Source organism: Saimiri boliviensis, chromosome 12 (genome assembly GCF_048565385.1).
Source record: "Saimiri boliviensis isolate mSaiBol1 chromosome 12, mSaiBol1.pri, whole genome shotgun sequence".
NCBI classification, from domain to species: domain Eukaryota; kingdom Metazoa; phylum Chordata; class Mammalia; order Primates; family Cebidae; genus Saimiri; species Saimiri boliviensis.
Window position 1 is genome coordinate 27186654 of NC_133460.1, and position 13920 is coordinate 27200573.

The following is a 13920-nucleotide window of genomic DNA, read 5'->3' on the forward strand; positions in this document are numbered from 1 at the left end:
GCCTCAGAGCCTGGACAGAGGGTGGCTGTCGCTGCTTAACTGCAGTTCAGCTCAAGCATATGGCTCTCTGCGAGACCAGCACTGAAAGCTGGGGGATGAGTGAGGCAGGTCTTCTAACACCTTCAGGGGAACTACATTCACCAAAGTGGCTCTGGTCAGGACCAATGAATAGAAGTGTGTTCATCAAGATAAATGAGTTCGTGTCCCTTGCAGGGACATGGATGAATCTGGACACCATCATTCTCAGCAAACAGACACAAAAACAGAAAATCAAACACCGCATGTTCTCACTCATAGGTGAGTGTTGAACAATGAGAACACATGGACACAGGGAGGGGAGCATCAGGCACTGGGGCTTGTGGTGGGGGAAAGGGAGGGAGAGCGTGGGGGGTGGTGACGGGAGGTCCACGAGGGATAACATAGGGAGAAATGCCAGATGTAGGTGACAGGGGGATGGAGGCAGCAAACCACATTGCCATGTGTGTGCCTATGCAACAATCCTGCATGATCTGCATATGTACCCCAGAACCTAAAATTAAAAAAAATTAAAAAAAAAAAAAAAAAGATCCTGTCTGCCTGTTTTCAGGCAACGTTCACAGTTGAATTGCCTCTACATTGACCACCCTTGCTGAAGTTGTCTTAATTGACCTAGTAGCCAACTGACTTCATATTGTGGCACAAGCTCTGACTCCTTTTGCAATAACCTATCTGCCCTGCTCCGATACTACAAACAGAACCCCCCACCCCATCGCCGCCCCCACCCCCAGCACTCTGGGGCCTCAGTAGGGGCTTAGAGGGCAGGCGTGGGTCAGTCGAGCAATCCTGGAGAGCACAGTCCTTAGTGGTTCAGGATATGAGCATGGTTCAGAGCGCTGTTGGCATTATCAGCCTGGTCTTGGAGAGGGGCGCACGCGCAGGGTGGTGCAGGGCCCGCAGGAATTACAGCAGCGCCTGCGATGGGCTCTCAGTGCCTCGGAGGACCGGTAGAGGGCGGCACCGTCAGTCGGGGCCCGGTCGGCAGAGGGCCGCCCAGGGCGAGGCTCCAGTGCGCAGGCTCGCGGGCGCAGGCGGGATTGGACCGCGGCGAAGGCCGGCTGGCTCGGCGTGGACCCAACTGGCGAGGCTGCTGGGGTTGCGGCGGGGCAGTTGGGGAGGCCCGCAGGCCCAGGTGAGGAAAGGTGGCCGGGGGCAGGTGGGCAGGGGGCGTGGGGAAGGCCGGGCACGAAGAGGAAGATGCCGTTGGTGCGCAGGGGGCCCAAGGCCTGGGTTGTGGCGCTGGCTCGGGAGGCTGCCTGGGAGAGCCTGGGCTGTGAGGCAGTGCCGCTGCAGCCCGAGGGCAGGACCCAGCCCTGGCCCTGTGATGCCAGCTGCACTGGGACGCGTGTCGGGGCGCCTGTGCGTGACGGGACTGGGACAGGAACCCTGTGGCTCCATGCCAGGGCAAGGCCGCCAGCTCCCCGAGGAGCAGGGATGTGGTATGATTGATAAGAAGCCATCATCAGGTGCTAAGATGGCCAAGAACTTCCCAGTGACTCAAGGGCTGGTGGAGGTCGAGAGACCTAGAAAGAAATAACATGAATTCATCAGTCTATTCAGCAGCTATTTTAAACGCCTCCTGTGTCCCAGACACTGTTCAAGAGGCTGGGAATATCAATGAACGTGATCGGCAAGGCCCTCATATTCTAGCCTTGACTCAAGGAAAACTGTAGGGTGCAGTAAGTTTCATTTTTGGAAGTCATGGAATCAGTATTTATGTTTTGAATGTGTTAGGTTTGAGATGCCGAGTAGGTTTTTCCCAACAGAAGACTTACAAAGAGCATAGCTGGGAAGAATTTTGCAGCGGACTCTGGCCACTTACCAGCTACAGGTGCCATGAACATTTAGCACATTTGATTTTTCATATTACCTATTCATCCTTCTCTCCATTTATCAATTTATCAGTCAACTGGTAGATTTTTTAAAATGTGAAATATACACACATAAATCATCTAGTAGATATTTGGGTTGAGATATCAAATATGCTCTTTAGAAATGTAAATCTGAAGACCTGGAGGATGTCGGACTAGAGTTGACCTTTGGAATCAGCATCATATACTGTACATAGTATTTAAAATACGGGACTGGTGAAGACATCTAGTTCAATAGTGTACACAAAGAAGAGGGCGGAAGCCAAAAAAGGGAGGGAGGCAGTGTCAACAGTGTTGAATGTTACCGTGTAAGGTGACTTTGGCAATTAGGAGGATTTTCGTCATTTTGACCAGAACAATGTTAATGGAGAAGAGGGGCCTTAAGCTTGGGTAGAGTTTGTTTGTTTGTTTGTTTGTTTGTTTTTCAATATAGAAGAAAGCAGAATGTTTATATGCCAATGTGATTAAACTCGTAAAAAGGAAAAACTGCTGCAGATGAAAGAGGGGAACATTGTAGAGGATAGTTGTTGAATACCTGAGAAAGGAGGAGACCCTAAGCAGGTGGGTAGCTGGTTTTGGAATGAGCAGGGACACTTACTCTGTTGTAACCAGAGGGGAAGCTGAGATAACAGGTGCAGATACTGTTGGGGGTAGCATGAGAGTCTATCCGTCCAGGCAGTCATCAGCTGAGAGGGAGGGCAGCACGGGAGACGAACGTTGTGGGAACTTGGAGAACAGATGTATGACAGAGTCCTAGAGAGGGTGAAAGTGGACTTTCACCCAATCCAATGGAGTTGGATTCCCAGGCAGTGCTGAGCACCCATTTGAGATGTGTAGTCCCGTATCTAAAGTGGTACAAACCAGTGTGGTGGTGTCGTGTTCAACTCTGGAAGAGTGTCGACAGGATTAAATGAAGTAATGCATGAAAAATATTCAATAGAGTGTCAGGCATCTGATGAATGTTAACGCTTTTTATTTGAGCCCTCGTTTTGTTTTTCTTTTCTGTTTATATACATGTGACTGAGGAGGGCTGACAATTACCACCTGACAGGCTGTTCTGTGGCATGTTCTCCAATCACAGAGAACTGCAGTTTGCAGCTGCTCAGAAGTCTGGTTCTTGTTGTGGTGACATGTACACAGCCTGATAATTGAGAGTGTTTGCCTTTTAGAGCCATTGTCCTGGACTGGTTGGGCTGAGGTTTGTCACAGTGACCGTCCTTAAGTTTTTGTGAAAATCTTTTAGGACTGCATATCATATTGGATCTGATGTACTAGTAATCTACAGAATCTGCAAATCTAAGATCGGCAGGAAAATTTTCCATTTCACAGATTTTTATTTCTCCCTGACCATGTGAGCTGTATTAAAATACAAATAATAATAATAATGGCGGACATTGACTTGAAATACCTTAGCTTGAGCTTGGCTATAATGAATACATTTTAAACAGTCTTGCCAACTCCATTTTGCCCACCCTGAGCTATGTTTGCCCACCCTGAGTTATATAGGGCATTCTGTTCTGAAAGCTTGTGGTCTGAGACACTTGGCATCTTTGTAACCAATTTTCTGTGAAACAGGGCCCACCAGCCCTGTACATACTGTATCTGTAACTCTGTAACTGCTACCCTACACTGCTACTCCACATCCTGAGTAAAAAAACAATTTTAAATAGAACTTTTTGTTAGGCCCGCCTTCTCCCTAACCTGCTCCTTCTGCTTTTGTAATAATCTGCTTACCGCCCCCTGACCCTAAACTGGTATAAAAATGTAGACCACCCTTTGTTCTTGGCTAAGAGGTTTGAGCTTTAGCTGACTCTCAGATGCCAGCATAAAGACGGACTCTCAACAAACTCACTGCGTGGCGCTTCTGTTTAAACTCGCTCGAGTATAGCAGACTGAGCTCCTAAAAGTGCTGAACACTTAATCTAAGCACACCTCATGCATAATCTTGTTTAATCTCCACTTCAACTTTCCAAGGCAGGTACAATTATTATCTTGATTTTTCAGATGCAAAAATAGGCTCCAAGAGGTTAAGTAACTTGCCCAAGGTACACATACCCTGACCTCCTGTTTCTACTGCAGACATTAACCTTTTTTTTTTTTTTTTTTTTTTTAACTGCTTGGTCTTCACTCATCTGCACTGCAGTGGAGTACTTAAAGTTGTTGGACTCCAAAGCCAGATTATCTGGTTTCAGAAAACTGCCACTTATTAGCTATGAGACTTTGAATAAATTATCTGACTTCTGTGTGCCTTTGTTTCTTTTTGACAAAATGGAACTAATAGTAGTACCTGCCTGATAGGGCTATTATCATTGCAATTGAGAATCACATGAGTTAATATATTTAATATGGCTAACATAGTACCTGGTTGTTTAGATGCTACTATTATCATCTGCCTGGCAGTACCACCAAGGTGTTATGTATACTGATTGGTTTCATCTATCAAAATAATTTGGCAGGGTGCATTGGCTCACGCCTGTAATCCCAGCACTTTGGAAGGCCAAGGTGGGTAGGTCACGAGGACAGGAGTTCAAGACTAGCCTGGCAAACATAGTGAAAGCCCGTCTCTATTAAAACTACAAAAATATTAGCTGAGCATGGTGGTGGGTGCCTGTAATACAAGCTACTTGGGAGGCCGAGGCAGGAGAATCACTTGAACCTGGGAGGTGGAGGTTGAATGAGCGGAGATGACGCCACCGCACTCTAGCCTGGGCACCAGTATGAGACTCTGTCTCAAAAGAAAGAAAAATTCTCTAAGTGTCCTGTTATTGTGTCTAAGTAGAGTTTTAAAATTGCAGTGCACTCTATTACTTCCACCTCAGGGATCACTCTTGTTTCCTCTGAGCTCATCTCTCTGAGGGAAGCAAATAGATAATAGTTTGTTTCTAGGTGCAGAAAACAACTCAGATTTCACTTAGACTCATTTGATCAATGGAGTTCATTTCACTAATCCTGACATTACTTACCACTTAGCAAAGGGTAATAAGGCTTGGAGAATAATGTGATTCCATGTTGCTTTTCCCAGATGAGCAGCCCATTTAGAGGAATTTGGTTAGAAAGACCAGTGGACTACATAGCCACTATTAGGCATAGCATATGGTAAGTGATGTGGGTCAGTGGGCTGCACATAAAGGTGTTGTGAAAAGATCTGTAATGTCTTTGGAGTTACCGTGATGTGTTGTGTCAGATACTGATTAAAAGTGACGAGGCCGGGCGCGGTGGCTCAAGCCTGTAATCCCAGCACTTTGGGAGGCCGAGGTGGGTGGATCACGAGGTCGAGAGATTGAGACCATCCTGGTCAACATGGTGAAACCCTGTCTCTACTAAAAAATACAAAAATTATCTGGGCATGGTGGCATGTGCCTGTAATCCTAGCTACTCAGGAGGCTGAGGCAGGAGAATTGATTGAACCCAGGAGGTGGAGGTTGCGGTGAGCCGAGATCGCGCCATTGCACTCCAGCCTGGGTAACAAGAGAGAAACTCCGTCTCAAAAAAAAAAAAAAAAAAAAAGTGACTGGTAGGCTTGTCATTTGAGACCAGTGAAAGTTCTAAATGATCTTTGCTGACATACAACATGGAGAGTAAATGTATGATATAAAGTAGTGGTTCCCAGTGAGTTTGCATCGGAATCACCATTGGGGAGCTTTATGAAGATTTGCAGAATGACAGGCTCCACTTCCATAGATTCAGAATTAGTAAGTCTCGGTAGGGTTCTGGAATCAATCTGTTTTCATAAGAGCTCCCCAAGTGCAGTTAGCATGGGATATTGTTAGTGCAAATCAGTGCTTTTAAGCCCGGACCATGTTTTGCAATTACCTTTCAATCAGCTTTTTTTTTTTTTTTTTTTTTTTTTTTTTTTTAAGTACTGATGTTCTGGAGCCACCCCAGGGACTCTGATTTAATTTGACCTGGGTTAGTTCAGGACAACTGTGTATTTTTTTAAAAAAAATTCTCAGGTGATTCTAATGTGCAGCTAGGTTTGAGAATCACTGCCATAGTCAGCTAGATTTCCTGCCATAGTTTATTTGCTCTTGAAAATTTAAAATAAACATAGCTTCAGGCAGCACTTTACCACCAGGAAAGTGGAAACATGAGCATTTCTGAACTTCCCCAGTGTAAATGTTCAATATGATAATCAGGTAACAATTAAAAATGTGAATTGCTGATAAAATTAGCATTTCTTACACTAAGCTATGAAGATTTGATCAAGTTTCCCCGGAGGATGAGAATTTCGTGAGAGCTTTATGTAGAATCTCAATATTTCAGCAACTGTGGGAGATATGTATAATTCCCATTTTATAGATGAGAATGTTGAGGCTAAGGGAGGTTAAGTTTGAGGCTAAGTAGCTTGCACACTCAGTTGTATATATTTCCAAAATCTAGGTTCCATTTTCTCAGTGATTCTCAACTTTGAGTGCACACTGGGATCACCTGAGGAACTTTAAAATAATAAGTGCTTGGCAGGGTGTGGCGGCTCATGCCTGTAATCCCAGCAGCACTTTGGGAGGCCGAGGGTGGACAGGTCATGAGGTCAAGAGATTGAGACCATCCTGGCCAACATGGTGAAACCCCATCTCTACTGAAAATGCAAGAATTATCTGGGTGTGGTGGTGCATGCCCGTAGTCCCAGCTACTTGGGAGGCTGGGGCAGGAGAATCAGTGGAACATGGGAAGCAGAGGTTGCAATGATCCGAGATTATGCCACTGCACTCCAGCCTGGTGACAGAGCAAGACTCTGTCTCAATTACCAGTGCTGGTGTTCCATTCTCAGAGATTCTGATTTTATTGGTCTGGTGTGGCCTGGAATTGGGATTTTGCAAAGCTCTCTAGCTAATTCTAATGTGCAGCTGAAATTGGGAATCTTGCGTTATACCATGCAGCTTCCTGGTGGTCTAAATTAATTTTCTCTTATGCACATAGATTGCCCCTCTGTAGACTGCTCTGACTGGGTTCCTTGTCTTCATACATTCACTTATAGATATCTTAGCGTCTTTTCTTTCCACTCCTTCCCTACTTTTAACAAATATGTAAAGATTGCCATGTGCTGTTCTTGGTTCCAGAATGACACAGTGATGACAGGATAGACCAAGTTGCCATCCTCATAGTACTTATATTGGGGGAGATAGACAATAAACATGTGAGAAGGTACATATGGACTTATATACGTAAGCAAACTTTAAGGTAATACAAAGTGCTTTTGGGAAAAATAAAGCAGGATGGTAAGTAGTGATCCCAGCAGCAATGCATGAGATTCTATTTGCTCCACATTCTCACTAGAACCACTTTGTATTGGTTTGCGTGTGTGTGCTTGATTTTACCATTTTTAATAGGTATATAATAATATTTTATTATGGTTTTCCTTTACATTTTTATGTTGGCCATTTGTGTTAAGCATCTTTTCATGTATTTATTTGCCATCTGTGTGTCTCCTTTGGTGAAGTATCTCTTGATACTTTTGACACCTTTTGACTGTTTTATTTAAACGTGGGTTGTTCTCTTTTTGAGTCATAAGGGTCTGTATATTTAGGATGTAAAGCCTTTCTCAAATGCGTGTTTTGCAAGTATCTTCTCAGACTATGGCTTGACTTTGCATTTTCTTAAATACTGTCTTTTGAAGAGCAGAAGATTTTAATTTTTTTGAAGTCAAGTTATCAATTATTTCTTTTGTGGTTTGTGCTTAGTGTCTTAAGAAATTTTTGCATAATCCAGTGTCACAAAAGTTTCCCCCTAAGTTTTCATCTAGAAGTTTTATAGGTTTAGAGTTTGCATTTTGGTCTACCATCTATTTTGAGTTGATTTTTGTACATAATATGAATATGGGGTGAAGTTCATAATTCTGTATATGGATGTCTCATTTTCCCAACACGTTTGTTGAAAGCACTATCCTATCCCCATTATATTATCTTGGCACCTTTCCTTTCCTGAATCAATTGCTGCTATGTGTGAATCATTTATAATCTCTCTGTTCTTTCCTGCTGAGGTATATGTCTATTCTTATACCAGTACCACTCCTCTCCTGTTTCCTCTGCTTTTTCTCATCCATGCTTCTTCTCCTTCTTTTTATTCTTTTTCTTAGTGGTTACTCCAGGCTATATAAGTTTGTCACAGTCTACCTTCAAATAATATATCATTTCACATATAATGTAATATACACCTTACAACAGTGTGCTTCCATTATTTCCCACCCAAACTTTGTGCTATGATTGCCATACATTTTATGTCTACACATCTTATAAATGCCACCATTTAATTGTCATTATTTTTGCTTTAGACAATTATCTTTTTAAATTCTTGTTCTCTTCACTCTTAAAAATCTTATTCTATAGTTTGCTTTTAGAACAGTTTTATAAAATAATTGAGCAGATAAAGTTATCCTATGACTCCTCAGCCCCACAGTTTTCCCTGTTATTAATATGTTGCATTTGTTTGGTGCATTTGTTATAGATAATAAACCAATATCTATAGATTAGTATTAACTGAAGCCTCTAGTTTACACTAGGGTTCACTAGTTTTATTGTACGTATTTATAGTTTTTGACAAATATATAATGTGATGTATCCACAATTATAGTATCATGCAAAATAGTTATATTGCCCTAAAAGTCTTCTTTGCTTCATCTATTCATTATTTCACTTCAACTTCTGAACCCCTACTAACCACTGATCTTTTTGTTTTCTTAAAAACTTTGCTTTTTCTACAGGCATATAGTTGAAATTATGTAGTATATATATAGCCTTTCAAATTGGCTTCTTTTCTTTAGAAACTTTAATGTTTCTCCATATCTTATTATAGCTTGATAGCTTATTGTTTATCATTATATAGATGTTCCTTGAAAGGGCCATATATGCAAAATGACCCCCAAATATAGAAGGAGCCAAGAAATCAAAGAATGAGGTAAACATAACTAGTTTGTTGGCAGAGGGTGATTTTTAGGAGGAAATTTTGGACAGAAATATGTTCTTGGGCAGCGTAAGACATGTTGATGTTCATACCGTTACTCTCCAGACTCAGGGCTTATATACCATGGGAAAAGGGTATATACATGCTCCATAGACAATTAAAGGCAACCCTTGGGAACAGGAAAGATTTCGGTATGCATCATTGCCTGTAATTTTTGTGATAACATCAAGGTTGATATGTTCTTACACTATAGATAGGAAGTAAGGTAGGAATCAAGGAGGCATTTCCGTGACTGGGGTTCATCAGAAGTCAGAATAGTGGATTAACATCCAAAATGGAGTAACTTTTGTCTCCATAATAGATGTATTACAGTTTATTCAAATTATGGTTACATCTTGGTTGCTTCCAGTTTTGGGTGATTATGAGTTAAGCAGCTACACACATTTGAATGCAGGTTTTGTATGGATGTAAGTTTTCAGATTAATTAGGTGAATACCTAGGAGTACAGTTGCTGAATCATGTGCCAATACTATGTGTAGCTTTAAAAGAATTCGCTTAAAGTATCTTTAAAGTGGCTGTATCAGTTTGCATTTCCACTGACAATGAATGAGTGTTCCTGTTGCTCCATATACCCACCAGCATTTGCTATTGTCAGTTTTCTGGGATTTAGCCATTCTAATAAGTACATAGTATTACCTCATTGTTTTAATTTGTAATTTCAATAAGAACTTATAGAGGTGGCAAATAAGCGTATGAAAAGATGCTCAACATCATAAGTTCTCTGATGAGGTGTCAATTTAGGTATTTTGCCCACTTTATTTTTTGTTTCTTTTCCTTTTATTAAAAAAAATTTCAATAGTTTTTGGAGAACAGGTGTTTTTTTTTTTTTTGTTACAGAGATAAGTTTCTAACTTCTGAAATTTTTGTGCACCCACAACCTGAGCAGTGTACACTTTACCCACTGTGTATTCTTTTATCCCTTATCCCACATTCCAACTTCACTTCAAGTCCCCAAAGTCCATTATATCATTCTTATTCCTTTTCATCCTCAGCTTACCTCCCAGTTATAAGTGAGAATATATGATATTTGGTTTTCCATTCCTGAGTTATTTCACTTAGAATAATGGTCTCCAACTCCACTCAGGTTGCTACATATGCCATTATTCTGTTCCATTTTATGGCTGAGTAGTATTCCATGGTGTGTATGTATATCACATTTTATTTACCCGTAGGTTGACGGGTATTTTGACTGATTCTTTATTTTTGCAATTGTGAATTATGTTGCTATAAACATGCCTGCGCACGTGTCTTTTTCATATAATGACTTCTTTTCCTCTAAGTAGACACCCAGTAGTGGGACTGCTAGATAAATGGTAGTTATACTTTTAGTTCTTTAGGGAATCTCCATACTGTTTTCCATAGTGGTTGTACTGGTTTACATTCCTGCTAGCAGGAATGTTTTTTCCCTTACTGATTTGTTTGAGTTCTTGCAGATTCTGGAAATTCGTCCTTTGTTGGATGCATAGTTTGTGAATATTTTCTCCTATTCTGTGGGTTGTTTGTTTACTCTGCTGATTATTTTTGTGGTGCAGAAGCTTTTTAGGTTCATCAGTTTCCATCTATTTATTTTTGTTTTTATTGCATTTGCTTTTGGGTTCTTGGTCGTAAAGTCTTTGCCTAAGCCATTATCTAGAAGAGTTTTGCCAATGTTATTTTCGAGAATTTGTATGGCTTTAGGTCTTTAGATTTAAGTCTTTGAACCATCTCAAGTTGATTTTTGCATAAGGTGAGAGATGAGGATCCAGTTTTATTCTTCTGCATGTGGCTTGCCAATTATCCCAGCACAGTAAAGTGGGGAAATGACACTTTTCCCACTGGTAAATAACAGAATTTGTTGAACAGGGTGTCCTTTCCTGACTTCATGTTTTTGCTTGCTTTGTCAAAGATTAGTTGGCTGTATTTAGCTTTATTTCTAGATTCTCTATTCTGTTCCATTGGTCTGTATGCCTATTTTTATACCACTACCATGCTGTTTTGGTAACTATAGCCATGTAGTATAGTTTGAAGTAGGGTAATATGATGCCTCCAGATTTGTTCTTTTTGGTTAATCTTGCTTAGGCTATGTGGGTTCTTTTTTGGTTTCATATGAATTTTAGGATATTTTTTCTAGTTCTGCGAAGAATGATGATGGTACTTTGATAGGAATTGCATTGAATCTGTAGATTGCTCTAAGCAGTTTAGTGATTTTCACAATATTGATTTTACCCATCCATGAACATGATATTTCCATTTGTTTGTGTCATCCCTGATTCCTTTCACCAGTAAAGAGATCTTTCCCCTCCTTGGTTCGGTGTATTACTAAGTATTTTATTTTTATTTTTTATTTTTATTTTTGCAGCTGTTGTAAAAAGGATTGCATTCTTGATTTGTTTCTTAGCTTGGTTATTGTTGGGGTGTAGTAGTGCTACTGATTTGTGTACATTGATTTTGTATTTTGAAACTTAATGAATTTATCAGATCTATGAGCTTTTTGTGTGAGTTTTTAGGGATTTCTAGGTATACAGTCATATCATTGGTGAACAGTGACAGTTTGACTTCCTCTTTACCAATTTGGATGCTTTTTTTTTTTTTTTTTTGTCTGATTATTCTGGCTAGGACTTCCAGTGCTATGTTGAATAGAAGTGGTGAAAGTGGGCATCCTCGTCTTGCTCCAGTTCTCAGGGGGAATGCTTTCAACTTTTCCCTGTTCAGTATAATGTTGGTTGTGGGTTTGTCATAGATGGTTTTTATTACCTTGAGGTATGTTTTTTCTATGCCAGTTTTGCTGAGGGATGCTGGATTTTGTCAAATGCTTTTTCTGTATCTATTGAGATAATCATGTGATTTTTTGTTTTTAATTCTATTTATGTGATTTATCACATTTATCTTCTTGTGTATGTTAAACTATCCCTGCATCCCTGATATTAAACCCATTTGATCATGGCATATCATCTTTTTGATATGCTGTTGGATTCACTTAGCTAGTATTTTGTTGAGGTTTTTTGTATCTGAGTTCATCAGGGATATTGGTTTATAGTTTTCTTTTTTTGTTATGTCCTTTTCTGGTTTTGGCTTCATAGAATGATTTAGGGAGAATTATCTTTCTCTGTCTTTTGGAATAGTTTCAATAAGATTGGTACCTATTATTCTTTGAATATCTGATAAAATACAGCCAGTAATCCATCTGGTCTGGGGCTTTTGTTGTTGTTGTTGGCCTTTTTAAAAAAAAGTTATTACTGATTCAGTCTTGCTACTTGTTATTGGTCTGTTCAGATTTTCTATTTCTTCATTTAATCTGGGAGGGCTATATATTTCCAGGAATTTATTTATCTGCTCTAGATTTTTTAGTTTGTTTGCATAAAGGTGTTAATAGTAGCCTGGAATGAGCTTTTGTATTTCTGTGTTATCTGTTTTAATATCCTGTTTCATTTCTTCTTGAGTTTATTTGGATCTTCTGTCTTGGTTAATTTAGCTAATGGTTATCAATTTTGTTGATCTTTTCAAAGAACTAGCTGTTTGTTTCATTTATCTTTTGTATTTTTTATTTCAATTTTATTTAGTTCTGCTCTGATCTTTGTTATTTCTTTTATTCTGTTTGGTTTGTGTTTAGCTTATTCTTATTTCTCTAGTTTCTTGAGGTGTGGCCTTAGATTGTTTGTGCTCTTTCAGACTTTTTGATGTAGGCATTTAATGCAATGAATTTTCCTCTTAGCATTGCTTTTGCTGTATCCTAGAGGTTTTGATAATTTATTTCACCATTTTTGTTTAACTCAAAGAATTTTTAATTTCTGTCTTGATTTCAGTGTTGACCCAAAGATCATTCAAGAGCAGATTAATTAATTAATTTATTTCCATGTATTTGTATAGTTTCAAGGGTTCATTTTGGAGTTAATTTCCAGTTTTGTTCCACTGGGGTCTTAAAGAATACTTATGTAATTTTGATTTTCTGAATTTATTGAGACTGGTAAACTATTATATGTTCTATCTTGGAGAATGTTCCATGTGCTGAAGAAAATATTGCATAGTCTGCATTTGTTGGGTAGAATATTCTGTAAATATCTTTTAAGTTCGTTTGCTCAAGAGTGTAGCTTAAGCCCATTGTTTCTCTGCTGACTGTCTTGATGACCTGTGTAGTGCTGTCAGTGGAGTATTGAAGTCCCTCAATATTATTGTGTTGCCATCTGTCTCATTTCTTAGGTGTAGCTGCAATTGTTTTATAAATTTGTGAGCTCCAGTGTTGGGTGTATATGTTTTTAGGATTATGATGTTTTCCTGTTGGACTAATCCTTTTATGTGAGACCTTATGTGTTAGGTGAGTCTCTTAAAGACAGCAAATACTTGGCTTGTGGATTTTTATCCATTCTGCCATTCTGTATCTTTTAAGTGGAGCATTTCGGCCATTTACATTCAATGCTAGTATTGAGGTGTGAGGTATTGTTTTATTCATCATGCTAGTTATTGCCTTAATACCTTTTTTTTGGTTGTGTTATTGTTTTATAGGCCCTGTGAGATTTATGCTTTGGAGGTTCTATTTTGGTGTATTTTGAGTTTTTTTTTTTTTCAAGGTTTGAAACTCCTTTAAGCCTTTCTTGTACTGCTGATTTATTAGTGGCACATTCTATCAGCATTTGTTTATCTGAAAAAGATTTTAATCTCTCCCTCATTTATGAAGCTTAGTTTTGCTGAATGCAAAATTCTTGGCTGACAGTTATTTTGTTTCAGGAAGCTAAAGATAGGACTCTGATCCCTTCTGGCTTGCAAGGTTTCTGCTAAGTCTGCTGTTAATCTGGTAAGTTTTTCGTAATAGGTGATTTCATGCTTTTGTCTCACAGCTCAAAATTCTTTTCTTCGCCTTGACGTTACATAACCTGATGACTGTGCCTAGGTGATGATCTTTTTTGCAATGCATTTCCCAGGTGTTTTTTGAGTTTCTTCTATTTGGATGTCTAGATCTCTAACAAGGCCAGGGAAAATTTTCACAATTATTCTCTCAAGTAAGTTTTCCAAACTTTTAGATTTCTCTTTATCCTCAGGAACATCAATTATTCTTAGTTTGGTCATTTAACATAATCCCACA

The 13920-nt window shown here is 39.6% G+C and overlaps 1 protein-coding gene across 12 annotated transcripts in view; it reads left to right on the forward strand.

Moving 5' to 3' along the window:
• Window positions 1-1063: 1063 nt before the first annotated feature.
• The window catches only part of PTPN20 (protein tyrosine phosphatase non-receptor type 20), an 89866-nt gene continuing 77009 nt past the window's right edge, over window positions 1064-13920 (forward strand). For 11 of the 12 annotated variants that reach the window (XM_074382150.1, XM_074382149.1, XM_074382148.1 and 8 more), the window contains exon 1: window positions 1064-1168. The gene's annotated coding sequence lies outside the window, so the exon portion shown is untranslated. Of the gene's footprint in view, window positions 1169-11135; window positions 13633-13920 lie in introns of those variants that run through there. The other variant, XM_074382152.1, reaches the window with a different exon arrangement.